This window comes from Ochlerotatus camptorhynchus, unplaced genomic scaffold, assembly GCF_037179485.1.
Source record: "Ochlerotatus camptorhynchus isolate MF236.1 unplaced genomic scaffold, CSIRO-AGI_Acam_v1.1 ptg000544l, whole genome shotgun sequence".
In the NCBI taxonomy this organism is placed as follows: domain Eukaryota; kingdom Metazoa; phylum Arthropoda; class Insecta; order Diptera; family Culicidae; genus Ochlerotatus; species Ochlerotatus camptorhynchus.
This window is the reverse complement of record NW_027041027.1, coordinates 157,321-182,057: the sequence shown is the minus strand read 5'-3', so window position 1 is coordinate 182,057 and position 24,737 is coordinate 157,321. Positions and strand designations below refer to the sequence as shown.

General features: G+C 40.3%; 1 protein-coding gene across 3 annotated transcripts in view; it reads right to left on the bottom strand.

Annotated features, from left to right (window-relative positions):
- mol (dual oxidase maturation factor 1 mol) overlaps positions 1-24,737 on the bottom strand; it is a 210,664-nt gene that overhangs the window by 91,262 nt on the left and 94,665 nt on the right. For all 3 annotated transcript variants that reach the window (XM_065236298.1, XM_065236300.1, XM_065236299.1), the window contains exon 3: positions 8,521-8,546. The gene's annotated coding sequence lies outside the window, so the exon portion shown is untranslated. The remainder of the gene's footprint in view (positions 1-8,520; positions 8,547-24,737) is intronic.

The following is a 24,737-nucleotide window of genomic DNA, read 5'->3' as shown; positions in this document are numbered from 1 at the left end:
AATGAATGCAAATGATTTTCCATGCCTGACTACAGCAGCAGATGGTGCCTGTTTCTTGGCAACTTTTGTCAAGGTGGTTGTGATTTGACTCGCAATATTCCATCGGATACATAAATGTTAGTGAGGAGCGACTCTGTATTGATGAACCCCAGAAAATATTGTAGAAAATATTGACATGAAATTATTGATGGAATCATTGATAAAACTTCTGTCGTGTGGGGTGCACTTATGGCCAACCCACCTCCACTTACGTTCTCAAATTTCTGTTGATATCGGTTTCTGATGACATCGACGATGGAGCTCAGCATTCGATATCCAGTTGTAAGACAGCCTATATTACATGATATAAGCCATAGTCTGTACGGGGTATTAGGGACCTCCACTAAGACATCCTGCATCTAGTCGGCTGGAAAAGTCGCGCTGTCCCATATATTACAGAATAGTTGATGTAACATTTGTGTGGATTATTTCATTGGGTCAGCTTTGAGCATCTCTGCTGATATGTGATCGACTTCGAGAGCCTTGTTGGATTTCATTCTTCAGATAGCAGCTTCAATCTGTAGCAGTTCTATGGGGCCTCGGAGTTGACGCGAGTTATGCACCGTACCCTTTGCGGATCACACCTAGATGTTGATTTTTTATACACCCATAGGTATACGCAGCATAATAGGTCTAAATTAATATAATATTAACTTTTTTCTCAGAAGTCTAATCGATTTTTACTCTTCGACAAAGTTGTTCTGCATTGTAGGTATTCCCAATTCATTTCCGAGACAATTAAATTTAAGCAATATTTGAAGTTTTGACAATCAAATTAATAGGTTGTATCGTTTCCCATTTTTTCCATGATTTGATTTCCGTCGATCTTGTTTTCCTTGTTGAGCACCAAAGCTACCGACGCCAGGGAGGCAGCTCCCACACCTGGACCCTACCTATCGACCCATCAACTCATGAACCGAGGACCAACGGCTTTACTTCCCTTCCGAAGGAAGGCGTGATCAGAGATGTTATGCCTCAGAACATCCCGGCGGCGCCGACTGGGATTGAACCCTGGTCTGCTGAGGTGACAGGTAATCACGCTTACCACTACACCACCGGCGCTGCTGTATCGTTTCCCATACATAATTTAATTTCTCTTCGAAATCCAGAACATACCCAAATTCGTTCAAATTTGGCACCGTCGTTGGGGACCTCAATACACATCGGATGTTCCCCGGGGATTGTGATCCACCATGCAAACTTGACCCACCTTAGTATACATATCATTTGGAAAAGTGACGCATTAAACACTATATGAAAGGTACTATGGTCCCATAGAAATGTTTAGAATATTTTTTGAATCGATCAGCTGGTTCCGGAGATATGGCCGGAACATATTCCGGTTTGTATGGACCATGAGACTAAATCCGACTTGCAACGAATAAAACCCATCATATGACGCATTACATGCCGGCGCCGGTGGTGTAGTGGTAAGCGTGACTGCTTTCTAACATCCCAATGGGTTCAATCCCAGCCGAGGTCGGTGGGATTTTTCTGAGGCATAAAAATCTCTGGTCACGTCTTCCTTCAGAAGGGAAGTAAAGCCGTTGGTCCCGACCCATGTGTGTTGAATGGGTGCGATATCCAACGCAGGTGTGGAAGCTGCCTTCCTGCACATTCGATTGCCGTCAATGGATGACAATCGATGTCCGTCGGTGATTGGCACTAGATTGCGGAACAGAGACCGACGTTAAATAAAGGAATGAAAAAAAAATGACATGAGAATTCAAAAACAGTAATTTGAAGTACCCAGGACCACACTGGCTACTTCCGGTCATGTTCTGGTGCCTCCGGAGATGTACCCAGTTTCTGACTACAGTCAACATTCCATTTCTCGATATTGAAGGGACCATCGAGATAAGGAGAGATCGACATACAGAACAGTAATTGATTAGCCTACTAGTACCATTCTCGAAACACTTGGGGTTCAAAAAGTGTAAAATTTGAAAAGGGCGTAATTGCTTTTGTAAACACTGGCTTCAGCCATTGGTTTCTTGCGAATAAAAATCACACCTGCAAATTTTCAACACCAGCAGGTGATGTTTCCTCTACCAGTTGGCATCGTTAATTAGCTGGAGAGAGCGTTTATATCAGGCGTAACATTTGATAACGGATCAAAAGCTTTTGTAAACAAACTTTATAAGGCCATTTGTGATTTTTCGAGCATCTAGGATTGAGATTTAGATGTGACGCCCCCCTCGGTATATGTATATGTCAGGGCACTGATATTCACATTAAGTTTCCATAGTGTGTAGTGCCAAACATTATAATGGGATATTGTAGTCTTTGTCATTTTTGGCCATCCTAACTTTACACGATTTGTAGGTGACCGAACTGACAACGGACGATGATCGAACATCTATATTAACCGGACGCAAGGAAATCGTCGCTCCACACAGTTGCAATGGTTTATCGGCTACCATACATATATGTAGGTGTGACTTGTTTCGCATTGACATTGCGTTATACGAGAGACCGTTACTGTGGATTTCCGCACGCGTTGCTGAATGAACGGACATTATTGGTAGAAACGTGAGCAACGGGCGAATATCGTCACAAACGATCGTGTCCGCACGAACTGCCCGGCCGCACTCAGGATGGGAGAGGTGTCGTGCGTAGGCAGTTGGGCAGGTAGAATGACCGCGTTCAAGTGCCATTCGCAGTGGTAGCGACATTCACCAAGGTTTTTTGTTTTCTACGGGCAGCGCGTCGACCGATGGAGAAACTGCCGTTGTCATTTTCGTAACTGCAGATTTGTACGTGCTGAGTACAGACCGCAGGTTTTTTTTTTCTCTTCTAGCGATTGTATATTTTGATTCGGCTTTACTTCTGTTTCCTTCTGTACCGCTAATTCACCGGAATTAATTTCGATAATCGATTGTAAGCTCGTAAAAATGAATTGGTCATTCGGTACCAGCTGATGGAAATGATTAATTTCGTCATTTGTAGTGGATTGCTGTTTCCGATAATTTTTATTTGATGTCTTAGAGTGGATAATCGATCATATTATTGGATAAATTAGTAGCTTAAGTATTGATGAGTTGCATTTAATGCATAATTTTTTAAATATATGATTGACGAACAGTGACATTATTGCGTTTTGGTTGAAATATAGATGTGCAAAAATTAGTTTGCATTTAATTTCGGTTGAATGATCAATTCTGAAATTTTAAACAGTGAATTTAAAAACCGCTTATGAGTAGCTGGAATGTATCGGGTAATATTTGATAAGGGCCTATCATATGTTGTAAATATAACTTGTAAGGCCAATTGCGCGTGAACCGAAGTACGCCCACGCAAATCAACAGCACTCTACCCGATGGAAATTCCATTTTTAAATCAGCGATTCTAAAGAGAAGCGTTTTGCTAAAAATGCTCTTAGCAGCGCCGGTGGTGTAGTGGTAAGCGCGATTGCCAAAAGGCCTGGGTACAATCCCAGTCGGCGCCGCCAGGATGTTCTGAGGCATATAATCTCTGATTACGCCTTCCTTCGGAAGGGAAGTAAAGCCGTTGATCCCCGGTTCATGAGTTTGATGGGTCGATAGGTAGGGTCCAGATTTGGTTGGGAACTGTCTCCCTGGCGTCGATAGCATTGGTACTCAGTACGGAAAACAAGATCGACGGAAAACAAATCAATGAAAAAGAAAAAAAAAGCTAAAAATGCTGAATTCTTTTACAGATTCAACTAGAGCATCCGACCTGGGAAATTCTGGGATTTTCCAGAATCAGAAAAACCCCGTGATTTGGCAAAATTCCCGGAATTTTCTGAAAATTGAGAATTTACAACCTTGAGAGTTGCAAAAACTAGGTGGAACAGCACGAAAAAAAAAGATCCTATATTGAGCGATTTATCAATATACAATGATTAAGTCAAGGCAGCATGGTTAATATTTACAGGGCGATTCGGAATAACTTTCTTTTAAAAATAACGATTGAACGCTTACATGATTTTTTGATATCAGTATATTCGAGATATACTACATACTACATACTTAATTCAACTAGAACCACATTAATTTTCCAAAGACGAGTTTTCAACTCTGGGACTGGTTAAATCTAAACGATAGATGAAGTTGATTTAAATAGAGCCTGCTCTCTATGAGTTAATGATAAGCTTGACGCACGTTTTGAAAATCGTATAAACTGGTTAATAAACGTTAACGGATAGTAAGAGAGTTTATTTTATCAAATTCATCGAAAATTTGCTATAAAATGACATTATCTCGCTCGGATGAACAATGAATTTTGCTTCTTAAAATCTTATGTTAAGAAAACTGGATAGGGTAAGCGTGCCAGTTATAGCACTAGTGCTCCAGCTTTTGGCCTAAGTGACTAACTTAATTTAGACATAAATTTTCTTTGTTGTATTTGCGTATATAGAGTCAATTAGGGAACATCTTTTGCCATAAACTGGCCTATGACTGAAATATGTCCTATTTTAAAGTCTTAATATTTTTTCTCAAGCTTCGATATTGCATAAAGGCATTATTTTTTGGAAATGCAGTAGGTTTTCAGCATCTTAAATTTTTTTACGGGGTCCCGTTATTTTTTCAAACCCGGGAAACAGAACCCTTTAGAACCAGACTAACAACCTCAACAAATTACGCTCAAATCTGTACCAATAAATCATAACATTTCATGGACGTCCGCAAAAGTTACAGAATTTTGAACTTTTTCACAGAATAACTCAGAATTTATGGGAAAAAAGAGAGTAAGTCAACATGACTCAGTCTGAGCTACTTTTGACTGGCATTTATACTTATGTCCAGTACTGTACATTGATACACACTGTGTTCAGATCACCGAGATAGCTAAAATTTTTCCGGGATTTTGAACAGCTGGAAAAGTCTGTAATCTCCAAATCAAAAATAGAATTACTGACATCAACACGGCTTTTTCAAGGGTCGCTCGACCTCGACAAATTTACTTGAATTTATAGACTATTCATTGAATGCAATGGATAATGAAAACCACTAAGAAGCTCTCTATACAGACTTTAGCAAGACATTTGACCGCATAGACATACAAATGTTAAATTGCAAAAAATTGGAATTGAGTCAGGGCTCCTAAAATAGCTTGAATCATATATAACTAACCGTAAACAAATAATTAAATTCAACGGAAAGAAACCGAGTTAAATTCAAGTCACTTCAGACATCCTCCAAGGCTCTAATTTGGGACCTCTTCTTTTTATTCTATACGTTAACGAAATTTTTTTCATTCTCAAAAAACTTAAATTGCTTATTTATGCCGACGATATGAAGCTCTTTTTGGAAATAAGTAATGAATAAGACATCAATATATTCCGGAATGAAAGACACATATTCTACATATGGTGCAAAAGAAAAAGTCTATCATTTAGCAGGAAAAGAACAACTTCAAATATTTCAATTGCACTAGGAAATCAAAATGTAGAAAAATGTGAAAGATTTAGGGATTTAGGAACTATCTTAGACTCTAAACTAACTTTCATAGACCATTACAACACAATTATTCACAGGGCAAATAACATGCTAGGCTTTATCAAGCGCTTTTGCTATAACTTTCAGAACCCATACACAAGTAAAACAGTATATATTGCCTATGTGAGGTCAATACTGGAATATTGCAGCATTGTATGGTCTTCTTTTTCAATTACGCCCATACAAAAACAATTTCTATTATACGCTCTTCGTAAATTACGTTGGACATCATTTCCTCTTCCATCATATGGAGCACGCTGCTTGCTTATAAACATACAAACATTAAAAGAGCGTCGTGAATATGCAATGGTTTCATTTGTAAACGATATCGTTTCGCAGCGCATTGACTCCACAGAACTTTTATCAAAATTAAATTTCCATGCACCTACTCGGCAACTCTGAAATCGATATTTATTTACCATAAAACATCATCGCACAAATTATGCAAAATATGGGCCATTAAAACGCATGATGGCCTCTTACAATCAATACTGCGAAACCATTGACTTTGCAATGTCTCGGCATAAACTTAAACAATATTTTTACTCCATAAGGCATTATAACTCATAAAAAAATAGGGAAGGTGACACTGCTCAATTTTTATTAAAGACAAAATAATACTTTTAACCTCTTTTCCAAAGTTGACGAAATAAATAAATAAATAAATTTAAGAAAACAAAACTGTATTAGAATATGTACTAGTCTACGTTGGTTGACGAAATAAATAAATAAACATTTCAAATAACCGTTACACGGTAGAAGTCAATAGAATCCAAAGCATGTTTTTTTCATTAAATGGGGTTAACTGAACAAAGTCTGCACAAATACGGAATAAATTTTTGGCTTTTAAAAACTTTCACTGCTTTTTTAAACTTTTACCGAACAGTTCCACAGTTAATGAATTACCAACAGGTGGAAACCTGAGTCAGTGTGTAGGGTGGCCTGGTTTATATATAATTTTATTTATTTCTATTAAATTATAACGATGAAGTTTTGATCCATTCTCAACTGTGTTAAGTATCAACAAATGTAAATGCAGGGCTGTTACAAGATTTTCTAATTTTGATCCGCAAAATTCGCGTTATCTCAAAAGAAATCTGGGGCTTAAAATACTAAACCGCGGTAAAAAAAAATACTAAAAATATCATTTGTATAACCATTACATGGCAATTCAAGCTTATTGCTTATAGCATATTAGCTTTTTGCCTGCTGTCAACTTAGTTCTCTGAAGCACTTCCACATTTTAATTCAGAGCTTTCTATGCCTGTACCATCTTATGCCCAAGGAAGTAGAGAAATTGTCCAACCCAAAAAATTCATAGACCGGACGGGAATCGAATCCAGTCGCCTCCAGCATGGATGATAATTGTCTACCACTCATTGAAGAAAGGAAACTAAGTCCGATAGCAGTGGGCGCTCCTCACTGTTTGATTTGATCAAGCTTAAGGGGAGAAATACAAGTAACACGTCAAAAACTCGACAATTTTCGGATTTTTTTTGTGAGCAAATGAAACAACGCAAACGTTTGGGGGTGTTTTGCATTAAATTAATTCTTCCTCTACATTTCAGATTTTTTTCATTGGTGTGTGACCTCTGTGGCTCCTTGGGGTCACATTGGAAGGAGGTCGCCTCCAGTGGGGATTGGTAATTGGCGGGCGCATAGAGTAAAAATATATTTCCTTTAAGATGCGCCAGGTTTCAAGTCATTTGGATGAGAGCTTTTTGAGTTATCTTTCCAGCCAATTTGGAAAACACCGTTTCGAGAAAAACGCGTTTAAAGTTTTGGGTTGTGTAAAAACATGATTTCTGGAACTTACGGTTAATCGGTGATACCGGGGCCATAGATCACTCCTTCCTCGTGCTCGTAGCATTTTTTAAAATTTGTTAAAGTAAAATATCAAAAATCGATAAAAAAAATGTTAACTTGTATTTCCCCCCTTAGTAACCTCTGATTGTCCTCAACATGTCACTGTATGAAGGGTCAAAAACGGGTTTGGTGGATCGATAGGTAAATTCACATATACGCCTCCACGGGACGGTAGAGAATCTCCTTCCAGCCACATGATCATACAATTGGTCAAAAAACGAGCCGTCCGACAGAAGGATGTCCCAATGAGTGTGGAGAAGAACCTGCCCTTTTTCCACGAGATGTTAACAGTAGGGAGTTGACAATTTTACCCTCCGCATCCAAATCGCTTCAATCCGGTGCCCTGATGGTCCCTCCCAATCCCATTGTTTTATATAGGGGAAATGGATGTAATGTCGGCCTAAATGCCCCTAATTTGGGCCCATACATAAATTCTGAAATCGTTTAAATTTTCAATAGCGACCAAAATATCTATTAGTACCGTCCCGATGGGTCCAATTTAGATCCATAGACCAACATTAGAGCCATTTCCCCTATCTAAGAACATTACGACATTAATGATTTTACATTTAATACCTCCATCAGACTACAGGGTTATAGCATTTTATAATATTTATCGACAATAAAAATGTCCTCAATATAGGCTTATAACATGTTAAAACAACTCAGTTTAGCCAGAGCTTAATGCCCTTTTCAGAAAATAGAGGTATTTGTATGTTATACGTTATAATAATTATCTACAAGAAAAACGTCATCAAGATGGCCTTGTAACATGTTATAACTCCATAGTGCAAACTTAGCATAAAAAACTGGCCAGACTGAGCAGTTATAACATGTTAAAAGCCTACCTATATTGATAGCATTTTTTGTCGATAATTATTATAACATTTTATAGCTCTGTAGTCTGAACGTGGTATAAAGAGATATATGCAGCATCTAGTACGTTTCAAATTGCCTTCTCCTCAACAAGTTACTGTCAAATAATTTTTCCCTCCTTGCTCAACATAGACTACAGGAGTGCATCAGTAACACGATAATTCCCTGAATATCGAGTATTACCTGCTAACAGTTGCCAGCCAAAAGTTCGCATGAACTTTTATTTGATTGGGCCAATAATACATAATTGACTGAAGTAATTTTAATTACTACATACCTTATAAAGTTCTCCACGGTATCAACCTGTAAGTAGAAACAAAATAAAACAAATCAATAATCTGGTGTGATTGATCACAATTAATTTTTCCTACACTGCGCGCACAATTAATACGATTATCCTACACACTGAATTCAGTTCAGTGAAGTTATTAAAAATTTACCGGGTTTTTGATCAGCTGACCAGGTCGATTAAATTTGAAATTACTGTTACACGTAAGAAATCAATTGAATCGGTTATTTTTTTAACATTAAATGGGGTTCGAAGTCTGTGCAACTTTAGATTAAATTGTCTATTTTTTTTAATTATTCATTGATTTTAAAACTTTTACTAAACAGTTCCATAGCTCAAACATTATTGAACAGCTGAGGCCTGGGTTGGTGTGTATGTATTGCAACTAGAGATATTCTTTGGTATATCATATGGGTTATCATATGAAAGTTTATCATAAGGTATGGACATTTTCCAAATTGAATGAAAAAGACGCAGTCAGGAATAAAATCACGAATTTTGTGATAACTATGCGCAACTAATGCACTAGTCCAGAGATGATTGTAAGAGTAAAGGTGATTAAGGTGGATCGTTGCAGATTATAAAAAAAATGGGCAAGGGCAAACAAACAACACCTTGGTGCTGTTGGTATTTTGGGCAAACATTTCTAAGAGATCTAGGAGTACGCTCAGAAGACGACAAGTTCCGAGCCCCAGGTCTCCAGGAAGTCGAGGAAGAAATAAGTTGATCGAAAAACATTAAAGCCGCTGGTGATGACCAACTACCAAGCGAGTTTTTCAAATAAGGTTGTGAAGCACTAGCTAGAGCGCTGCACTATAGTTTCTATATTAATAGTCTAGCGGATATAAAACCCTGTGAACTAGCATCTTTGATTTTTGCAATAAAAATCTGGCCCTCATGAAAATGCTCAAGCATTTGCAAGACACATCATGATTATTTTATTATCTTTTATCAATAGGAACGCTAAGTACTAATTGCACTTTTTAAAGCATGCTTGCAATACATGCTCCAAATTGCGATTTTATCGGTATAAATTTTTTTTTGCCGTTTATTCATTTGCTGCTTCAATGTTCCTCGCTAAAAATGCAAAAATATATTGCATTCAGGGCTGTATTGATAAACTATCATCTATAATGATTTTGTTTGATTTAATTATCACCACGATTACAATACTTCCACCACATTGTTCGATAATGAAACAATAATGCTCGATTGGCTCCCGCAAATGACAGGTCAAATTGGCTCTCGTCATTGTCTCGGTCAGGCTAGAGTCGGAGTATAATGAGTCACGCCAAGAGAAAAACAGTTGAACTCGCATCACGGTTTTTGAAAGTTTCCCTTTCTTTTAACTTGGCAACAGAGGACTTCAGCATCAACTTTAAATGACTTCTAGCGAGGAAAAAAATTTACGGCTGTAGTAAATCATTATATCAGTGATTTTGTCGAATTATCTTAAAGAAAAATAGTAGAAATTGTCATTACTGATCATTACAAAACGTATCGCATGACAAATGTAATGCTCACTGCGTGTATATGATCATTTCTTCGATTATATTTTATATTTAATTGCAATACCTTTCGTGGACCTTTCATAGCATCGTAATGCTTGTTTACTTTGCACGATAGGTAGCCGGTTTGACAGTTCAATAGGTAGACTTGGCTTCACTCTTGGCGTGACTCATTATACACCGACTCTAGGTCAGGCTATGAATATAGTGACTATACGATGCACTGGGTAATTCCCAAGATTTGGGATATTACCGGAAGGGTTGATATATCGTTTGTCCAATCTATTTAAAGGGCGATAAGCTGGATTGCTGAAACTGCTCGGGCGAATGAATGGCAGGTGGAATCTAACAGTGGTGTCATATTTTTGGACCGTTTCAGAAGGAGAACATTTGGTGAGATCATTTTATTTTTCTTATTATTACAGGTATACCTCGATATAACGTAACTGTCACTTTTGATTTTCATCGTCGATTTCCCGCAAATTATCATTCAAACAATAGCACCATCGGACAGATCAGATAATCATCCATTTATTGGCAATATTAATTTGTATTATTCGGAGGTATTTCTTCCCGTTCGTACCTCGAACGGCGTACAGAAAACAGAGAAGCACTTTAGTACCCGAAAGTATTGCTGCTATTCTACCTTCCCAGTAGAAGATGTGAATTAGCCACTCAGTCACCTTCCACTAACGTTGCTGTTCGTGAATATCACGTTATTCACGCACGGGCACACGATTCCTTAACACTGACGCGACAAATATCGATGGTAGAGGCTGGATTGAGCAATCTCTCTCGCGTGAGAATTGGCGATCCTCATTAGGATGGGTCATATGTCATATGTCGCAACTCAAGGCAAGTATGTTCGTGTCATCACCAGCTCCGCTCCTGATTCGTCCGTTGCTTCCAGCGCCTCACCGCCTCAAGAGCAACAACCGGCTGGTTCGACTGAAACGTCATACTCCGATGGCTTCAAATCCCACATCACTGATGGGACATACAGCTCTGCACCGGATCTTGCTTGCCACGTTTTGGAACATCCCAGACCAGAACGCGCTGCCTGCTGCCTCAAGGAAGCCCCTGAGCCACTCAACCCAGTCGCGCTAGCTGATTCCTGACATCGTAGTCGTTCTGGCCCTGTGGTTGAGAATGGTGAAGGGGTCTTCCAACCTTTTACATCAGGCAAGTATGCGTTTGTTGAAAACAGTTCTTCTCCTGATCCGTCTTTGTGTTCCAGAGTACCACCATGCTCGTTTCGGCTGATCGATCATTCTGCAGACCTCCAACCGACTTCGTTCGACCGCCTGTTGTTGTATTACCAGAACGTTCGTGGCCTGCGAACAAAGATTGATGATTTTTTCCTGACTGCCGTTGACTACGATGTCATAGTTCTTACGGAAACCTGGCTCGATGACCGCATTAATTCATCACAATTATTTGGCAGTCTATTCACGGTATTTCGAAACGACCACAATCACCAGAATAGTACCTAATCGCGTGTGGGAGGCGTCTTGATTGCGGTATCCAAACGCCTAAGCAGCCAATTTGCACTTCTCTAGAGCAGCTGTGGGTCAAAATAACGACACCTCGTAGATCAATAAGTATTGGCGCTATGTATCTACCTCCAGCCCGGAAATCTGATTCGAGCAGCATTGCAAACCACATCAGTTCGATTGGTACCGTGTTCTCTCGACTAGAACAAAACGACCTAGCTCTGGTATTTGGTGACTACAATCAGTCTGGGCTCTCATGGAACGTTCCTGCAAACGATCTTCCTAGCATTGATGTTCTTCGCTCGAACATGCCCGCATCCTGCTGTGCTCTCCTTGATGGTTTCAACCTGCATGGCTTAACGAAAATCAACTCGATACTGAATAGCAACTCTCGGCTGCTTGATCTCGTTCGGGCGAACGAAGCTGCAGGACTGGAATGTTCTATCCTAGAAGCCCCAGAGCCTTTGATTGACATCGACACCAATCATCCTGCGTTGGAAGTTTCCATCAACCTATCTGTTCCTGTTCGCTACGATAACCCCCTTGTTGATGTACATGAGCTCGACTTTCGTAGACCAGATTTCGTCGCGCTGAGTCGCTCGCTTGCCCAGGCAGATTGGCAGCTCCTTGACACGTGTTCATCTATTGATGAAGCCGTCAACTACTTCGCTGAGGTCGTTGGCCGGGTAATAACTGACTTTGTCCCATTGAGGAGACCCTCTCCCAAACCCGCATAATCCAATGCTCGACTACGGAATTTGAAGCGTCTGAGATCGAAGGCTCTCCGTAAATACTGTCGTACTCGTATCCCATTCACCAAACGATTATTTTCAACAGCGAGCAACGAATATCCCACATATAACCGCATTCTTTACAAGAGCTACACAAGGCGTGTGCAGGCTAATTTACGGCTTAATCCAAAGCAGTTCTGGTCATTCGTGAATACCAAACGAAACGAGGAGGGGCTCGAAATTCACCTGGGTGATAGAATCGCCAGCAGTTCCCCTGAGAAACGTAATCTTCTGGCAGAACATTTCAAAAGCATTTTCAATGACACTACGGCATCGTTGTCCCAAGTTGCTGAAGCGGTGAGGGACACTCCCAGTGATGCTTTCAATTTTTCGATTACCTCGGTTACAGTAGACCTCGTCGAATCCGCCATCAAGAAGCTGAAATTTTCTAATGCTGCTGGTCCTGAAGGGATCCCCTCAAGCATCCTGAAGCGATGCTGTTCAGAGCTTACAACACCGCTTTCGAAGCTGTTCAATATTTCATTACAGCAGGGGGAGTTCCCTACGCGTTGGAAATCGTTCCCGAATGGTCCCGATCTACAAGAAATGAGACAAGAAAAACGTCGAAAATTCGTCGAACGTCGAGGGATCACATCACTCAGTGCCTGCTCTAAAGTTTTCGAAATCATCATCAACGACGCATTATTCTCTTGCTGCAGAAATTACATTTTTCCTGACCAACAGGTTTTTATCCCAAGAGATCAGATTTCAACAAATCTAACTCCGTTCATTTCTTTATGTCTTCGGAGTATGAAAGCTGGAGCGCAGGTGGACGTTGTATATACAGATCTTAAGGCTGCATTCGACCGGGTTGACGGCTCCATACTGCTAGCTAAACTTAAAAAACTCGGTATATCCTCGGGTTTACCTCGTTGGTTCAAGTCCTATCTGACCAATCGGGAACATTGTGTTAGAATCGGATCAGAGCAATCGGACTATTTTACAAACAGCTCCGGTGTTCCTCAAGGTAGCAACTTGGGATCATTGCTATTCTCGAATTTTGTGAATGAGGCCGGACTATCCTCCCAACTGGTTGCCGATCGTTCTACGCGGATGATGTGAAGGTCTATGTGATTGTTCGTAGCTTCGCCGATTGCTTGCAGCTTCAGCACCTTATCGATACTTTCGAAGAGTGGTGCTCAACAAACTATCTCACGTTGAATGTACAAAAATGTAATAGGGTTACGGTATGTAATGTGGGTCTAGTCCTTTCATTCGGCCTATCACGCAAATAAATAATTAATTAAGGAATATTACACAAAAAATAAGGAAAATATTGATCACTGATGGTTGATAAATGTGTACCACACACAAATCAATTTATATCACAACATTTCAATACATTTTCAGCTCTCGTAAGTAATAAAACTGGTTGAGAATATCACAATGTTCGGAGTTTTTAGCCGCCATGACTTATAAGGTTAAGATGGGAAGGTTGACTGACGATCATCAAATGGCCTGATTATGGCATTTATTGATTGGAATTACCTGATAATACACACTAGACGTAAAACTTACAGTTGCTGTTTGAATATTTTATGTTTATTTTAATTGTTTAACAACGTTTTCACAAGTAAAACATGGACCCAACTTTAGGGACACATTTCTTTTCTATGTTCCTAACTATAGCCCATGAAATTCATTTGACAGCATATAGCAATAAGAGTAACGTCAACAATGTTGTTTTGCATTTGGATGATAAGGAACGAACAGGAAGGGAGATTTTTTCTGCCAAACCTGTATAATGAACATCACAATGTTCTGATTTAGATATTCTGCGGTCAAAAGACGATAAGCGAAATTTTTAATTTTTAATTTTTAAATTGAGTGATTTAATGTAGTTTTCGTAAAATTTTCTCTAAGAAATGTTTTGAGGAATGAAGAGCATTAAGTTAACAGTGATAGTGATAAAAAAAAATACATCAGAAAACGTTACCAAGAGCGTTTTTTTGAGGATCAAACAAGATAGGACGAAGTTGCATCCATAAATAGACCCAATTTGGGGACAATAGACCCATATTACATACATTTCCCTCGTGAGTTATTGTCTTAAAAAAAGTAAGTTTTTCAACTTTTCGTGGTTTCTGATAGCAAACGACATGATAAGCATATCTAAGCATACCATTTAGCAGTAGAATATCGTTTGCAGGTAAATTCATTGATGAGTTATGATTAAAAACGTAATCGATGGCTGCATATTAGACCGAGGTTAGGGACGTATACCCTATTATCTCATTTCATCGCAAGCTGAAACCAGTGGCAACCAACTTCTGCAACGTGTGGACAATGTTCGTGACCTAGGAATCACGCTGGACTGCGCCTTAACATTCAAACTTAATTACTCGGGCATCGTTGCGAAAGCTAACAGGCAACTCGGGTTCATTTTCAAAATCGCTGACGAGTTTCGCGATCCTGCCTGTCTAGTCTACTCTCTAGTGCGATCGATCTTGGAATTCAGCTCGGTAGTATGGTGCCCGTATCAAGCAGTTTGGATAGCGAGGATTGAATCTGTTCAAAGGAAATTTGTTCGGTATGCTTTTCGTCACCTTCCTTGGAATGACCCTGTGAACCTTCCGCCGTACGAAGATCGTTGTCAACTTCTGGGTCTTGAAACACTAGAACATAGGCGGACGATTAGTCAGGCCGTGTTCGCAGCGAAAGTACTTATTGGTGATATTGACTCTCCAGGAATCTTGGCTGAATTCGAAATCTACGCACCCGAACGAGTTCTTCGGTCGAGAAGTTTCCTGCATCTTGGACCTCGTGCTGCGAACTACAGCTTGCATGACCCAATACGGTTCATGTCTGAGTTATTAATGTTCAAAATCTTTCATAATTTTGTTTCATGTTCCATTTTCGGTTTTCACAAAGTGTACCCCCATATAGAAATGAAAGACGTAGTCCTACGTCAAAACACACGTTGCGGTTATTGAAGATAACATTTCTAGAAGCGATAACGCAAATACCAATAGTAGCAATATAATGCGAATGAGAATAAGTATTCCTTTTTAAGTATTCGTAAGAATAGATCTAAATCATGGACAATCAAATGGAATTGTCCAAAGAATAACGAATGATGTTTTTTATTGTCATTTTAAGATGGCCTTCAGCCTTCATTTAATAATCTTTAAGGCACGAACAGCCGCATACTCCTCTCATGCTATTCAATTAACTTAGCTTATTACATAACGGGGATTGAGGTCCCTCTCAGGGCACCCGATTAAAACAATTTGTTCAGGGAGGCTGGAATTGCATACTTCCTATCGTTAACATTTCGTGGATTGAGGGCAGACTCTTTCCCCCACTGATTGGGACATCCTCTCGTACGATGGCTTGTTTGCAGCTTTTAGCAGGCTCTTACCATTGGAAGGAGATTCTCATAAATTACATGGGTCTTGCGTAAGGGTATCTGCTTATGGGTCCGCCCCTTTGTTTGGGACCTTCATACAAGGGCCTTGCAACAAGGAGTAGTTACCTTCACACACACAACCATACAACATACATAAGCTGGATTGCTGCAACTACCGCGCCATCACACTTCAGAGCGCCGCCTACAAGATAATCTCTCAAATACTATGTCGCTATGATACTCTCGATTCCTTTTGAATCTCTAAGGTTAATAATTGGAAGGTGTGATCCGCTGTGTTTGCTGAGATTCAGGTAAGCATTATCCGAGACTCAGCAATCAAATGTCACTTTTGCTGAGATCTCAGTGAAACTTATTTTTACCGAGATTTGCACAGCCGAGCTCGGTAGAAAAAAAAAACTAAGTGTGTATATGATTCAGCAACTCTATAAAATCCACGCGTATTTTTCAAAGGGAGGAGCAGAAATTCAACTTGGCTGGAACGCAAATTTCTATGAAAATACGTACTTTTGAAAAGCAAGGCACATTCTTTAAAATCTAAGCCTATTTTTCAAAGAACGGACCCAAAATCCAACTTGGCTGAACAGGACTTCCATCAAAATACGTGTTTTTGTGAATTTAAACTCAGTTTTCACAAATATTCAAAATTAAATAATGACGTATGGATTCAGCTCCCAAGCAACAAAAAGTTCCGCATTCAACGATAAAACTCACTTTCAAGTTCCATAAAGTTCAAATAAAGTCCCGAAACAACTTTTTTCCCAAGCAACCAAAAGTTCCACATTCAACGATAAAACTCACTTTCAAGTTCCATAAAGCTGGCTGAAAATCTCCTTAATAAAGACAACCAACCAACCAAACAACCAACCAGTTCCATAAAGTGCATCTAAAATTTCAACACATATTTCTGGCTACTTTAGAAGCTATAGAAAGCACACGAGGAACTTCGGGCTCCAAAAAGTTTCGATGCGTACTCTTAGCAACTTGAAGTTAAAAAAAAGTTCCGAAAAGCATCCTTTAGCGCAATTTGGTCGTAATTTAAATAAGTTAGAAGAGTTAGATCTCACCATACGTGTATAAATTCAGGTTTTACCAATAATGTGCATTACCATTGTTGTGTCTCTAGACATATACAACTAATATTTTAACATCTAGTTGTTTTGAATTGCTCTGTAAACATTTTTTCATGGACTAAATAACAAAAGGTCAGACTGATGTAAACGTCATGTCATCTTTTTAATCGCCATCATCGACGGTAGATTGAATGACACCGTTTCGTTATTTAACCACGTATATCTAACAGAAATGCGGATATGATTTTGATTGGCAGCTGTTGGTTCCGAAGGGAGCTAAAGCTGAACGTTACTCACTACCTATGTCTCAAGGTTAAGCCATTTGACGACTGATTGGAACGATTGGAACGCATGGTAATCAATATGGTAGCGTGTGAAATGACTTGGCGCGTTTCTTCCTTTGTGAACCAACCATAGATAGGCTCCAGTGCCACGCTAGATGCTCTATAACACTCAGTAAATACAGTAAACAGTGTCAGCCTATAACGCAGAGGAAATGATTGTCGTAAAACAATTCCAAGCGATGTTTCCAGCGCAGTACTTGCTTGGTAGCCTCAACCAACGTAAAGCAGAAATGTGTCAATTAAAATGGTTGTCATCGTAATTTCACGTAGGTACCTGCTATTGCAGTGCAGTACGTTGGACGTGAGGAAAACATGTGATCATTAGGTTTGATGGCTTTGTAAGTGTTGTGTTTAGGAATTTACATTTAATGTCGGCCCAAATGACATGCTGCCGGGCAGCTCATAGGATTTCTCGATGATCGGATGAATGACTTGCAGGGCAAACGCAGATTAACTAGAAGGTACAAGTAGTCGAACAATTAACCTTCGTAATCGATTAATTATTCGTATAACCTACCATTGGATAACTGGGTAGAAGGATCAGATTGAGGTCGGTAGTAAATAGAATAAAAGCCATTTAAGTATTAGTTGTAAACTTGGGAATTTTATAAGAAACAGTTTTTTTTTTAATCTGCTTATTCCTATGTTAATAATAAAGACATCTTTTAACATTGACTCATAATAACAGAGCATTAATGATACGGATGGCTAATATTCATCAATTTGAGCGAAAGTTGAATATTTATTGATTGACACAATTCATCTAAGGGGCTGACCACATACCACAGTAGGGTACAGGTCAGTCATAATTCGACTTTTTTATGAGACTACTTTTTATGTTATGCTCCAAATTAGGAAAGTAAGTTCCCAATGGAATCATTTCCCAAAGTTTCATTTCTATCTATGGAATGCACTAGTATTTTGAAGGTAGATTTGAAAGATTAGAACGTAAGAGCTTTATCCCTGGAGACGGTGGTCGAGTACAGAAATCTGGATGAGGTCACAACAGTGAACGAGCTGAGGGTTGCGCTGATGGATCAATGAGATATGGGAGATGCACCGATGACGATCCGAATAAGGAAGGTGGCACGCAGACAATCTGTTGAAGATAGGCCGAGTCAAAGTTTGGTGGTCATTGTAATCGCTGAAGGCTGCCCCTCGGGATACCCAGCAACTGGTGAGATACTTTAAGTGCATGGGCTTCGGTCACCAGGCGAGGAACCACAGAGGCCCTGACAGATTAGATCTGTGCAGAAAATGCGGGCAGAAGGGTCATATCGCGAAAAGGACGACGGAAATGACCATATAACGGGACGCTTCAAAAACCCAGTGTACAAAAAGGCGTTGGCGATTGCATTTTCGAGGGGACGTGTCTGCTTTTGTGGGCAGTGCGTTTGATGGTCGGTTTGGTAGTATCCTTTTAAATATAATGTCTCATGTCCAAATAACCTCGATTTTCGGTCTATTGATTCAATACTTTAGTATTATATTTTCAAAACATATAATGATGAATTATGTCATTTCATGGCAAATAAAACAAAAGTGTGTGTATAGGACCCAACAATCTAGGTTATTTGTATTTTGTAAAACATCTTTTTTTTTTTAATTATATTTTTCATTTTACTACATATTTTATATACATGATTATATATAAATTCATAATGTAAATTACAATAAATACTGGGACGGGAGGGAGCATCAGGGCATCATTGAAGTTGTAACTGGACAATGGAGTGGAGTGCCAACCGGAGTCTAGGAGGGAATGTGTACTGTCATTTTAGATAGTTACATTTCACTCCAACAGTTGCAATTAATTTGACGCGCTCTTCTTAAACAAACCATCCCGTGGAAAGCTTAACATGTATTGCGAATATCGTTATTTATTTTGTTGGATCATATTGTTGGAAGGAGATTCCCGCGGGTTTCGCGTAAGTGCCTCTGCTTACGGGCCCGTCCAACCCTTTTTGGCCCTTCATACAGCAGTATGTTGAATTCAGAATGATGATGGAATTTGATCTTGCTGTTGAGTGGAGCCGCATGCAGGGCAAGACCCAAGCTAGGATGGTGGCTACTTACATAAAGGGTGTCCACGATGAAATTGCCACACACAAAATTGATTCGCAAAATTCGAGTTTTCATCCGATTGCCATCAAATTTTCAGGGATTGAGAAATAACTATTAAACTTCATTTTACCATTTTACTCGTATTTTATTTACAGTCCATACGCAAATGCCCGCACCTTGGCCTTAACCCCGGCCATAAGATTCTGCACAACCTGTGAATCAACCGTTTTTTGCATGTAAACCCATACTTTCTTCAGTTCCTCGACTGTCTTCACTACCTTAGGTCGTTTAAGAAGGTGCTGCTTCATAATCACCCAGTACTTCTCGATGGGGCGGAGCTCCGGAGTGTTGGGAGGGTTGAACATTTTCGGCACGAAATTGACCTTATTGTCCGCATACCACTTCAGCACGTCCTTGGAGTAGTGGCATGAGGCCAAATCCGGCCAGAAGATTGTTGGGACGTTGTGGGCCTTCAGGAGAGGAAGCAGCCGCTTCTGGAGGCACTCTTTTATGTACACCTGTCCGTTCATCGTGTCCTGGGTCACAAAAGGTGCACTCCGCTTCCCGCACGTGCAGATGGCTTGCCAAACCAGGAATTTCTTCGCAAATTTGGACATCTTCTGAGTGCGGACATGCTCCAGAACGCTGAACTTATCCTTGGCCGTGAAAAACAGGTTGCCGGGGATCTGTTTGAAGTCGGCCTTCACATATGTTTCGTCGTCCATGATGCAGCATTCAACTTTCGTCAGCATGTTGAGGTACAACTTCCTGGCACGGGTTTTGGCGGATTTGTTCTGCTTCTCGTCGCGATTAGGGGCCTTTTGTACCTTGAACGTTCGAAGCCCAGCCTTAGTTTTGGCCTTCTGGACAAAACTTCGGCTTAGGTGCAGCTTCTTAGCCACATCCCTAACGGAGGCGTTCGGATTTCGGTTGAAGGCCCCAACTACGCGGTTGTGATTTTTGGTGTTGTACGGAATACTTTTTCCTTCACTTCTGGGCTTCCGATCGGTGGTCAACCGTTCCTCGAACCGCTTAATCACTCGCGACACCGTGGAATTCGCGATTCCCAACGTTTTAGCGATGGAACGATGCGAGAGATCCTTGTTCTCGTGATGAATGCGCAAGATTTTATCACGCACGAGCTGTTCTTTCGACTCCATTTCCGCGAGTTTTGATCACAGGACTTTAAAACTTGCAGGATGTAAATAATGCACTATGAACTAAATCCACCCAAATTTTCATTAAATTCTACCCAACGGTTAAAAAGTTAGAGCAATTTCATAGTGTGGCAATTTCATCGTGGACACCCTTTACATACAATACAGAAAAATCCCACCGACCTCGGCTGGGATTGAATCCAGACCCATTGGGGTGAGAAAGCAGTCACGCTTACCACTACACCACCGGCGCCGGCCAAATCATAAAACGTATACAAACATTTCATGTAAAATTAAGTGTTCTCAAACCAAAACATAAGCTACTCGTCCAAGAGAATGTTTGATTGAAATGATTTTCTTGTTTCTTTCAACTGATTCTTATGTCAAAAGGGCCGCTTACATGTGTCGGTGCCTGGAAATCGAAATGTACATGACTTTTTCGTTGTGTGAATTTATGCATTTAAGAAGTGATTGCGAGCTCCTACGAAGGTTTTGTGATCGCCAAAATTAACGAAATCTCCATTTGCAGTTGCTACCTACCCCCTGGACGATTGGGCAGTTCCACCAGATGATGGATAGAATAACCAATGAGCAGATCGCACTAGGGTTACTTCCACTTACTTGCTGTAAAAAATTGGTGGGGTTGTGTACAAAACACGACCGCAGGGTTGACGTAGACTACGTTAAGCTGTGTAGTGAAATTCTCGTGCATTTTTTCTAGATATTGATTTAAAATACAGTAGAAGTAACCTATGATTTCGGTCCTATGTACATATTTTGGATTTCCTACTTAGTAAAACTTGGTTAAATTCAGAACATCATAAAAATGCGAATACATATTCTATTTCATTTGATTCCTAAATTACAATCAGATATGAGTAAGGCTTTCTTCAGGTGATTCATTGAAGCGTCCAACAATGACCGTCATGATGGCTGATATTTCCTATCACTTCAAGATTTCTAGGACATAAATCTTGGACGGTTGTGACATCACTCATGAAACTGAAACTCCTTGTGTAATGGACTGCAACAAACGTGAAGTTCCAATTTCTTTGTTATAAGTTTTGTGAGAGCTGATATCTGTGCTCTTGAAATTTTTCTTTGGTAATGAGATTGATCCTCAGCGATTCAGGTTAAATTGGAAGTTTTTCCATCTGTCAAATTTAAGTAAAAATTCACCAAATGGAACACAGCCTTAATAACTTGAGCACAGGATCGTTTCTTGTTGTGTTTGTCGTATTAGATGCTAGATAAAAACTCCTTTTATCGATATGTGTGCTGAAAATACCTGGGCCGAGTGGATTCAAGGAGAAAGTTGGCGAAGAGAATCTTGTCAGTGTTACTTAGGACCTAATGCAATGTTCAGCTTGAATTGTTTCGCTTAGCTGTAAACAGAAAATCGATGAAGAGAATCGAACATTACAAGTAGGCCCTTTTGAACGCTCACTATCGAATTTCAGAACCTAGCACTGAAAATAAACTCGTCGGTGCCTCTATTTATGATAAGAGATAAGCATTGCAAGTCGCTCCTACTTGAAGAATTTTTAAAAAAAAACTGGGGCTGTATAAACCGTTCTATAGCATAATTTTCCAAGTAAGAGGGACTTTCATAGCTAATCTAAAAGCATAAATAGAGGTACCGTCTGATAATTTCAGTGCTTGGTACAGAAAACTGTAATCTGTGTAGGAAAATCCTTTTTATCACCACAGAAACACCCCGTTCCCGTTTACTTATGCAAAATAATGAATGTGCGTTTACAAAACGCACGAAATCTTAAAAAAACCATATTAAGATTTTTTTAATTCAATCAATAGATTAAAGATGTACCGAGAATTAAATGGAGGGATTTCAAGCTGTTCTGATCGCGAAATATTGACTATCAATACCGAAATGTCGCATAAATGTCCAACCCATTTTGTGTGGTGTGGCTGCTGTCTTTCAGTGTTGCCCAATGATTAGGGAACTTTCATAAATAACGTAGTAGTTGAGGGAGGAGATAGGTTTCAGAAGTTGGGACCGGCCATGCATTAGGTGTATTGCAAAACACGCTCCGAGCGGGAAGGGGGGGGGGGGGGGGGTTAATAGGTCAAAACATACGTAATTTATAGATGGCCCTAATTTTACTTCCAAGGCTGTGTCGCAATGGGTGAGTTGAACTCAACTCGTGGTTAAAAGTGACAGATGAGTTATCGAATAACCCTGCTATACGAGCGTGGTTATTTCGGACCGACTAGAAGTTAAATTTTGGTAACCGTGGCTGAGTTCTGTTTGAAAACTGATCAATTTCCGGCATTTTCGAACATTGATAATAACTTACGAAATGTCACGTTTAACCACGAGTTAAATGTAACTCGGCAATTGGTACACAGCCCAAGAAGTATTTATCGATTACTTTTTCGAAGGAACGTATAAGCTTTTGTAAACAACGCATTTGATCGTCGATTTGGCGTAACTGGTAGCTCGCCCACGCATGCTAGTACTACCATCAGATAGGGGAAAATTTTCCCAACCTGTTAGCGGTGTTAGTATGTGGGGCGAGCTAATAGTTATACCAAACCGACGATAAAATGCGTTGTTTACAAAAGCTGATATGTCCTTCCGAAAAGTAATCGAGATTTGTAGTGTTACCGTTTTGGTTCCTGTACCCTATTGGTTCACTTCGAGCGAGAAAAATCAGGAGATAGCGAGAGTGAGGAATAGGGGATATAGGGGAAATGACGGCTTCGGCATAACAGACTATTTTCGGCAACCCAAATTGAAACACTATTTGCACTGGATTTTCTTACGAAAACACTTCGCTGAATGCATGCAAACGATTCTTTATGCTTTCAGCTTCAATTTGACTATATTTTTACCACTGAGAAAAAGCAATCTAGCAGGGTTTTCGCACTACAAATTGTAGCTGATTTCGAGTTGCCGATAATAGAACAGCAGATTTACATGCAGTTCAAATGGAACGGTTGCCGAAGAAAAACTGGTTGCCGACAATACTCACTCTCACTAGAGAAGATTGGAGCTTTGTAAAAGCGTTTCAAAACAGTTTTTGACAATTCTTTCGACTGAAATTGTTAGAGCAGCTGGCAGCAAAAGATTGTAAACAAACCAATACTGCATATGTGTGCGTTCCATAGAGAAAAAGGCTATAGAAAGAAGGTCGCTGCTTAGGTTGCCGAGAATACGTACATTCCCCTATGCGTTCATTGTGAATTCAATCTGTATGTCAGTTTCTTGTATGCAATATTGTCTTGTTTTGAATGTAAATATAATTAAATATGTAAGGCAAATGAAAGACCACTCCCAAACCAACGGTCCAATTAAATATTGTAACCCAGTCACACCAACAACACATAACACAGAACACATAACGGGAAGGAGTAAGGATGAAGGTGGGCGTTGGAAGCAGGAGAAGGATATGGACAACGGGTGGTGGAAAAGTGGGAGGGAGGTGGAAATGGGCTTAGGTCAAGGGGGAAGCTACTGGGTCAAACTGAAGAGAAGGTTCTCTTTCACTTCAGCCATTGCGCGAGATAGTTCGATCTGCCAAGTTTGCTTTAAGTTTTGAAAAATAGTGAAGAGTTACCAATAAATACCGGTTAATACCACCAAATACGGAGTCAGGTAGGACCCAATCAATAACTCGGTAGCGGAATTCCCAGCCCTAAGACCACCTCTCATATTCCCTTCAGGACCCATTAATTACGGGCTAAATCACGAGGGTGTCCGTTAACACGCCAAGACCCGTGTAGCAAGCGTCCATCGGTTATATACCGACGACCACTGGGAGACCACCGTCGATCACCCGATCGAGTCCCAGTGCAACATCCGTCGTGCCACACGGTAACAACCGTCGAGTACTGGCATCCACCGTGAACAGTCCGTTCATCCGCCGCCGAAAAACCCCACCCGCCGCAGAATCCCGTCATCGCTGGCCAGCACTACACACACATACACACTACAAACACCGAAATCGTAAGTAATAAACTAGTTAAAAGTGATAAAGAGGTGTTTTGTACTTCTGATCAGTGTCGACAAGCCAGGAGCCGACCTTGAAGCTCCAGGGTTTCAAGCTCGAGCTAGCCAACAAAAGAGGCGAGTGTAGCCCACCCCAGACGATCTCCGTGGCTAGACCAGAGGTTAGGGGAATCCTTTTAAACTAGCCCATCTGGCTAGCCATTAATAGTAGTTATCATTCAGGCAAGGAGCGCTTGCGCCATGGAGGCGACGCCGCTACCAGCAGCCAATGATCTCGACGGGAACGACGCGCAAAGTTCGAGGTGCAAAACTCGAACTCTGCGCACTTGACAGGAACCGCCTTCCTACTGCTGCTACTGCTGCTACTGCTACTGTTACCTGCTTACCCGCCGTCCGAAGCGAAAATTAGTTGCGGCACATTACCAGCGCTGTTTT